We start from the raw sequence: 7,717 nt of genomic DNA, 5'->3' as shown, positions 1-7,717 counted from the left end.
TTCTTTCTTTCTTTCTTTCTTTCTTTCTTTCTTTCTTTCTTTCTTTCTTTCCTTTTTTTTTGTCTTTGTTTTATTCAGATGGCTTGATAAAAATAGAAGATATATATATGTGAGTGATATATTTGAGTACAACAGAGAATAAAATGGGAGGAAGTGAACTTAAAAGTGTGCCCATGTTGCTTGTTTTTGTAAGAAACCACTATACTAACCTGAAGGGACCCTTCTTACTTAAGAATTCCCTCTGGGGTAAAGAATGAGTACTCTATCCCTTTGGTACTCTTGCTTTCAGTGGTAAATTTTCTACCAACATTAAGGCTCCTGAACTCCAGCTGGCAGTTCATTCTTCACTATGGTTTATTTGTCCTGAGGGAGAATTATTTCTGAACTCAGCACAGAGGTCAGCATTAACTGCGGCTGAGGAAGGGGCTCAAACTCAGCGGCAGCTCTCAAGGAACGCAGTACCCTCTAAGTGCTGCAGCTACATGGCTAACGCTCTCAGATATCTTTGGGGCCCCTTGTTGTGATTGGCAGTGATGTTCAGGAGCCCCCAGCTTGAAAGGCAGATTTCTGAAAGTTGCCATGGCAACCCATTGCCTAAAAAATGAGTCGTGAGAGTCCCTGCTCTAGTCAGGACCGGCAGAACAAAATCCAATTGTCATCTCCACCTTCTAGTACCTGAAAATATTTGAGCCCTAGACCTGAATCATTTAGTACTTCTCTAGTTAACTCACAGAAAAACCATACCCACAGAAAAGAGCAGCAGTTCTGATTCTTGGTTCTCAAAGTATGGTCCCTGGAGCAGCAGCTTCATCTGGGAGCTTGTTAAAAATGCAAAATCTTGCTAATTTTGGCCATTCTAAGAGGTACCACCTTACACCAGTTAGAATGGCCAAAATTAGCAAGACAATAAAGAACGTGTGTTGGAGAGGATGTGGAGAAAGGGGAACCCTCTTCCACTGTTGATGGGAATGCAAGTTGGTGCAGCCACTTTGGAAAACAGTATGGAGATTCCTCTAGAAATTAAAAATAGAGCTTCCTTATGATCCTGCAATTGCACTACTGGGTATTTACCCCAAAGATACAGATGTAGTGAAAAGAAGGGCCATCTGTACCCCCAATGTTTATAGCAGCAATGGCCACGGTCGCCAAACTGTGGAAAGAACCAAGATGCCCTTCAACGGACGAATGGATAAGGAAGATGTGGTCCATATACACTATGGAGTATTATGCCTCCATCAGAAAGGATGAATACCCAACTTTTGTAGCAACATGGACCGGACTGGAAGAGATTATGCTGAGTGAAATAAGTCAAGCAGAGAGAGTCAGTTATCATATGGTTTCACTTATTTGTGGAGCATAACAGACAGCATGGAGGACAAGGGGAGATGGAGAGGAGAAGGGAGTTGAGGGAAATTGGAAGGGGAGGTGAACCATGAGAGACTATGGACTCTGAAAAACAATCTGAGGGGTTTGAAGGGGCGGGGGGTGGGAGGTTGGGGGAGCCAGCTGGAGGGTATTAAGGAGGGCACGGATTTCATGGAGCACTGGGTGTGGTACAAAAACAACGAATTCTGTTATGCTGAAAAGAAATTTTTTAAAAAATGCAAAATCTTAGACCCTATCCCAGAGCTACCAAATCTTGAGTCTGCATTTTATCAAGATTCTCAGGTGTACGCATTACGATTTTATAGAAACACTTGGACAGACATTTGTTCCTGACTCACTTCCCATTAGAATCACCAGGGAAGCTTTCATAAACCAGATTCCTGGTCTTGACCTCAAAAATTCCAATTTATTTTGAGAGGGACCCAAGTACCAATAATGTTTAAGACTCTCCATGTAACTCTAATATGCACCCAGGGTTTAAAAAAAAAACAAAACAAAACACTACCCTGGAACAGTGATTCTCAAAACGTGGTGACCTGACCAGCAGCATCAGCATTACCAGGAACTAGTTAGAAATGCAAATTTAGGTGGGCCCTTACAACCTGTGATGATTCTGATGCTTGCTAAAGTTTGAGACTTCTGCTGTAGCCTAGAGAGCAAAGGAACCAGCATGGGATAAAGCAGGTCATAAGCAGGTAATAATATATTATTGTATATTAGATGTTTAATAAAATGCACATTAATACTGACCTTTTTCCAGGAGACTCATAATTTTCTATCTATTTTGAATATTCCTCTATGTTTTAAAACAATAGGTGAACATGTCACTTTCTAATTAGAATAGACTCCTTACGTTGCTATCTTTTCTATTTCTGCAGTTTAGCCTAATGATAGCCTTGTGAAAAATTTTATTCTTAGGGTGGTATTGATACAGCTCAGTTTCTTTTTTTACTCTTTTTATTTTTTTATAAGATTTTATGTATTTACTTGACACAGAGAGAGACACTGAGAGAGGGAACACAAGCTGAGGGAGAGAGAGAAGCTGCCTTCTTGCCAAGCAGAGATCCCGCCATGGAGCTCTGAACATGACCTGAGCCAAAGGCAGATGCTCAACGACTGAGCCACCTAGGCCCTCTGGTGCATCTCAGTTTTATAACGCCTAGCTTGGAAAAAGAATGGTGTTGGTTATAATAGCAAGTCAAAATTATAAGAATAGTAAACCATGGTCTGAGAGAGAAGCTTCTCTAAGAATACAGACAATGTATCCCAAGAAAAACCAGTTTAATGCTTTTCCTAGCTTTAATTACAGATAGTTGTTGTATTTAGAAATCAGGGCTTTTGGGGTGCCTACGTGGCTTAGTTAGTTAAGCACCTTCCTTTGGCTCAGGTCATGATCCTGGAGTCCTGAGATCCAGTCCCGCATCGGGCTCCCAGCTCCGTGGGGAGTCTGCTTCTCCCTCTGACCTTCTCTCCTCTCATGCTCTCTCTCTCAAACAAATAAAATCTTAAAAAAAAAAAAAAATCAGGGTTTTATATTTCAACAGAACCAGCAGTGTATATAAGCCATAAGAGTAATCCTATGCTGTTTTGATCACATTTGTAGATGTGAGGCACCTATATTCTGGGATTTATGTATTTAGACTAGACTAATAGGACTGAATTTATCTAATATGTGGTAAAAATGATCTTTATAGAGATATTTGTTGAAGTAAATGTGAATAATGACTTGGGGTGAGATGAATTGAGTTTTTAACTCCACTACTCAACTATTTGACTTCAGACAAGAAAATTACATTTGCCTCCTCTTCACTCCCTCATCTCTGAAATGAAATATATTAATGCGAGTTCCCCTAAAAAGATACCCTGAGATAAAAATTGTAGTGAAATAGTTTATTTGAAGCATGACTTCAGGAAACAGTGGTGGGAGAATGGGGAAATGAGATAAGGAGAAGAAGGAAGCCTATAAAAAATATGTTATTGAGCAGATAATTCCTGTGAGTGACTGAGGCTCAAAAACCCCAAGTTGCTGTGGGAGACATCGTGAACATGACCATAAACATTGCCCAACTTGAGGAGGAAGAAGTTGGTGTATTCATCCCTCAGCTCCCATCTGTTGATGGCTGGGGGGTGCTCCCAGAGATGTAAACTCCTCAGTATGCATGGTCTGCCCTATGCAAAGGCAGAAACAAAGTCTTCACAGAGAGTCACAGATGCTTGCAGAAGAATGCCTTGGGCAAGGAGTGGAATGGTGTGTACACAGTGGAGATGGGCAGAGCACCAGAAGCATCTGCTACCTGAGGTATGTATCAGGTCCAGTCAAAGACAGAAACCACACAGTAATACTTGATATGAAGAACTATTATTTATGGAGGATTACCTCCAAAAAAGAGATGAAAGAGAATGCTAAAGAATAACCTACAGTGGAAAGGGAGTCCCCAAGAGGAACAAATTTGGAAAAGGAAACCCCAGAGCTAGAATCTAGACTTTGTTTGGGTTATAGACATAGCCCATTGAATGGCAGCAGGGTTTACCTGGTTGCTTGGATCAGAAATGTCCATAGTCACTGGACTGAGGCTGGAGAGTAGGAAAATGCATGCAGGGCAAACCAGAAACCCCTGCTGGGTACAGGTGGATCAAGGCTGGTGTCAGAATTGGTAAGCCAAAAGTGAGCTTCACTTAGTGTCCAGCTCACTACTTGTCATCATGTACCACAGGAGCCAACCAAGAAGCAGAACACAGAAGACAGAATCCCGTCTCTTCTGCAGTGTCTTTCTAACACACTCACTTTCAAGGGAAATATTTACAAGACACAGCCCATCTGTAATGACAATGAATCAGGGCAATAACAGGTGGATTTTGCATGTATTATGATTACTTTTTAAAATAGAAAGTTCTTTTTGATAATATTTACAAATGAGTGTTTTTATTCAAAAACATCCTCAGAATTACTGTTTATGGTAAAACCATGTTTTCCCTGACACTACTGATTTATTACTTTTTTCTAAAAAAAAAAAAATCCTTAGCATAAACCTTTGTTTTAAGATTTTATTTATTTATTTGACAGAGAGAGATCACAAGTAGGCAGAGAGGCAGGCAGAGAGAGAGACAGAAGTAGGCTCCCCGCTGAGCAGAGAGCTGGGATGCGGGGCTCAATCCCAGGACCCTGAGATCATGACCTGAGCTGAAGATAGAGGCTTTAACCAACTGAGCCAACAGGCGCCCCTAGCATCAACCTTCTTAACAGGGTTTGTCTTCTATGTAAGAATGTTATAAATTGACTCCTGTGTCCATACACCTCTTCTTTCATTGCCTAAAATTCTTTTAATGGAGAACCATGTCTTTCTTCTACAATTAATGACAAATATGATATGTCCATTTTAATCATGTAATATAAGGACTCTAGCATATCTTTATTTTCTTACTGCAAATTTTGATAGCAGCAGGGAAAGGGAAGATAATGGTTGGGGTGCACAGTGAATGAGCATCTGCTGAGCAGCTGGAATCTCCTTGCTTTCTCCCCTCAAAGACCTTCAGGAAACCACATCTCATTTTCTCACCTTTATTAGTGCAGAGTCAGAGAGTGAGTGCAATCAGAAACACTGAGTTGAAATTCTCTAATATAACACTTTTCTGTTATCCTCCTCACCAATGATATGACTGTCAATTAAAATATCACCTTGAGATGTCTTTATCACATACACATCCAATTAATTAACCTTTTGACTAAATGAATTAATCTCTTGACCCATCAATATGCTTCTAGCTATTAATTTATTGTTTCCTTTCAATTACCATTTATTTTCACAATCACTCATAATCCTTAAAAATAGAAAATCTGTCTTAGGTCAGAGCATCCTTCTTTCTTCCTCTTCCTTGTTTCATGAAACTTCAAAAGACTACAGTATAACTCATGGACACAGAAACCAAATGATAAGCATTACACGGATGGGAATACATTCTCCTTTTTTTAAAGAGTTAGGCCCATGGAAGAACAATTGGCATTTTGAAGGAAATGATAGCAGTGATCAAACCCACTAGTCAAGCCCAGTGTGGAGGCAATATATACAGGGTAAGTTGAATTGGACCAGGTGGCTTCTGAAACCATTTCTTTAAGATCAGGATCTTAAAGATTTAAGATCCTCTGATCATGGGGAAAGAGAAGAGAAGTAAGACTAAGGGAAAAATTCCACAGGTCATTTGGACTCTACTCAGGTGTGACCAAAATTATAATTGATAGTTCATAAAAGCATGGAAGGGGACAATCTAATCAAGACTGAGAAACAACTTGGATTGTAAACATCCAAGGAGTTCATGCCCCAATACTCAAAGCTAAAGAAACTCAGCTTCTAGAACCACCAGAGAGAATTGTATCCCCTCTTCTGTCTGATACAAGAGCTGATTCTGGCCAGTTACTTAACCTAACTCTGTTTCAATCTATTTCTGGAGCTGGGGCAAGAGACAGCAAGTAGGGGCACCTGGGTGGCTCAGTGGGTTAAGCCTCTGCCTTAGGCTGAGGTCATGATCTCAGGGTCCTTCGATCGAGCCCCACCTTGGACTTTCTTCTCAGGTGGGAGTGTGCTTCCCCCTCCCCTCTCTGCCTGCCTCTCTGCCTACTTGTGATCTCTGTCTGTCAAGTAAATAAATAAAATCTTTTAAAAAAGAGACAGCATAAGGAAGATGTGGTCCATATGGAGTATTATGCCTCGATCAGAAAGGACGAATACCCAACTTTTGTAGCAACATGGATGGGACTGGAAGAGATTATGCTGAGTGAAATAAGTCAAGCAGAAAGAGTTAATTATCATATGGTTTCACTTATTTGTGGAGCATAACAAATAGCATGGAGGACAAGGGGATTTAGAGAGGAGAAGGGAGTTGGGGGAAATTGGAAGGAACCATGAGAGACTACGGAGTCTGAAAAACAATCTGAGGGTTTTGAAGGGGCGAGGGGTGGGAGGTTGGGGGAACCAGGTGGTGGGAATTAGAGAGGGCACGGATTGCATGGAGCACTGGGTGTGGTGCAAAAACAATGAATACTGTTATGCTGAAAATAAATCAATTAATTAATTAATTAATTTTAAAAAAATAAAGAGAGACAGTCGTTAGATATAAGGTGAATCAAAGTGAGAAGTAGCAAAACCGGGGAGTATGCCCCACTACATGCAACTGGGGTGTCTGCTGCTCTGGGGAGACTTGAGTTGGGTTACCAGGGTTTGTGTAAATGAGTGTTCACATTGGGGTTCAATACCCTTCTTCTATGGTCTTCCTTCCATGTTTCACCTTTCCCTCTTCATATCAACATAAGATGATTTTTATTTACTATCTGCTAAATGCCAGGCACATTAAATATGTGCTCTCTTTTAATACCCTCCACAAGTCCATAATATATCCTTTATTATCCTTTTATCATAATTAAGAAAGCAGAGGGGCTCCTGGATGGCTCAGTGGGTTAAGCCCCAGCCTTCGGCTCAGATCATAATCTCAGGGTTCTGGGATCGAGCCCCACATCCGGCTCTCTGCTCAGCGGGGGGGCCTGCTTCCCCCCCCCCCACCCTCTGTCTGCCTCTCTGTCTACCTGTGATGTCTCTCTCTGTGTCTAATAAATAAATAAAATCTTTAAAAAAAAAATAAGAAAGCAGAGGCTAAGAAGCTATGCAGTTTTCCACCACAAATAGGAAGCACAGTCCTTCCTCTCATATTCCAGAGGCCACATTTGGCACAACTTCACAGTGCTATTGGATCTCCCTCAGACCCTCCTGGACATTTATGAACACATACTTAACCCTGTTCTGAACTTGAACTTGAAAACCAAATCTTATTAATAAACACATACATTGTGCTTTCCCTTAAAAGTGTCCGTGTTTTTATTTTAGTCTCCTGATAAATCTGTTACACTGTCAGAGCTTATGACATTAGGCTTATTTTATTGATGAGGATATGGAGGCAAGGTTGAACAAGGAGTCTAAACCAGAAAGACACAAAAATAGATAATATTTAATGGAAACTTACAGGGTAACAAGCACCACACTCAGAGTTTTATAGCATATCAATTCATTTTGTCCTAACAATAATTCTATCAGGATGTCACTGCTGTTATCTTCATTTTACAGCTGAGAAAATGGAAGATAAAAGTAGCTAAGTAATACATGCAAAGCCACACTCCTAGTAAGTGGCTGAACTAGGGTTTAAACCTAATTACCTCAGTTCCAAAAATCCTTGCTCTTAGCTCTACTTCAAATACGTTTTATGCTTGTCTATTACCTGTGTGCCTCTTTCGGTTATAAGGCGTTCCAAGACAGCCAGTCTTTTGGTCAATTTCTATTCCCCACAC

The sequence above is a fragment of the Mustela nigripes genome, chromosome 2, assembly GCF_022355385.1.
Source record: "Mustela nigripes isolate SB6536 chromosome 2, MUSNIG.SB6536, whole genome shotgun sequence".
NCBI classification, from domain to species: domain Eukaryota; kingdom Metazoa; phylum Chordata; class Mammalia; order Carnivora; family Mustelidae; genus Mustela; species Mustela nigripes.
This window is presented reverse-complemented; position numbering follows the sequence as displayed.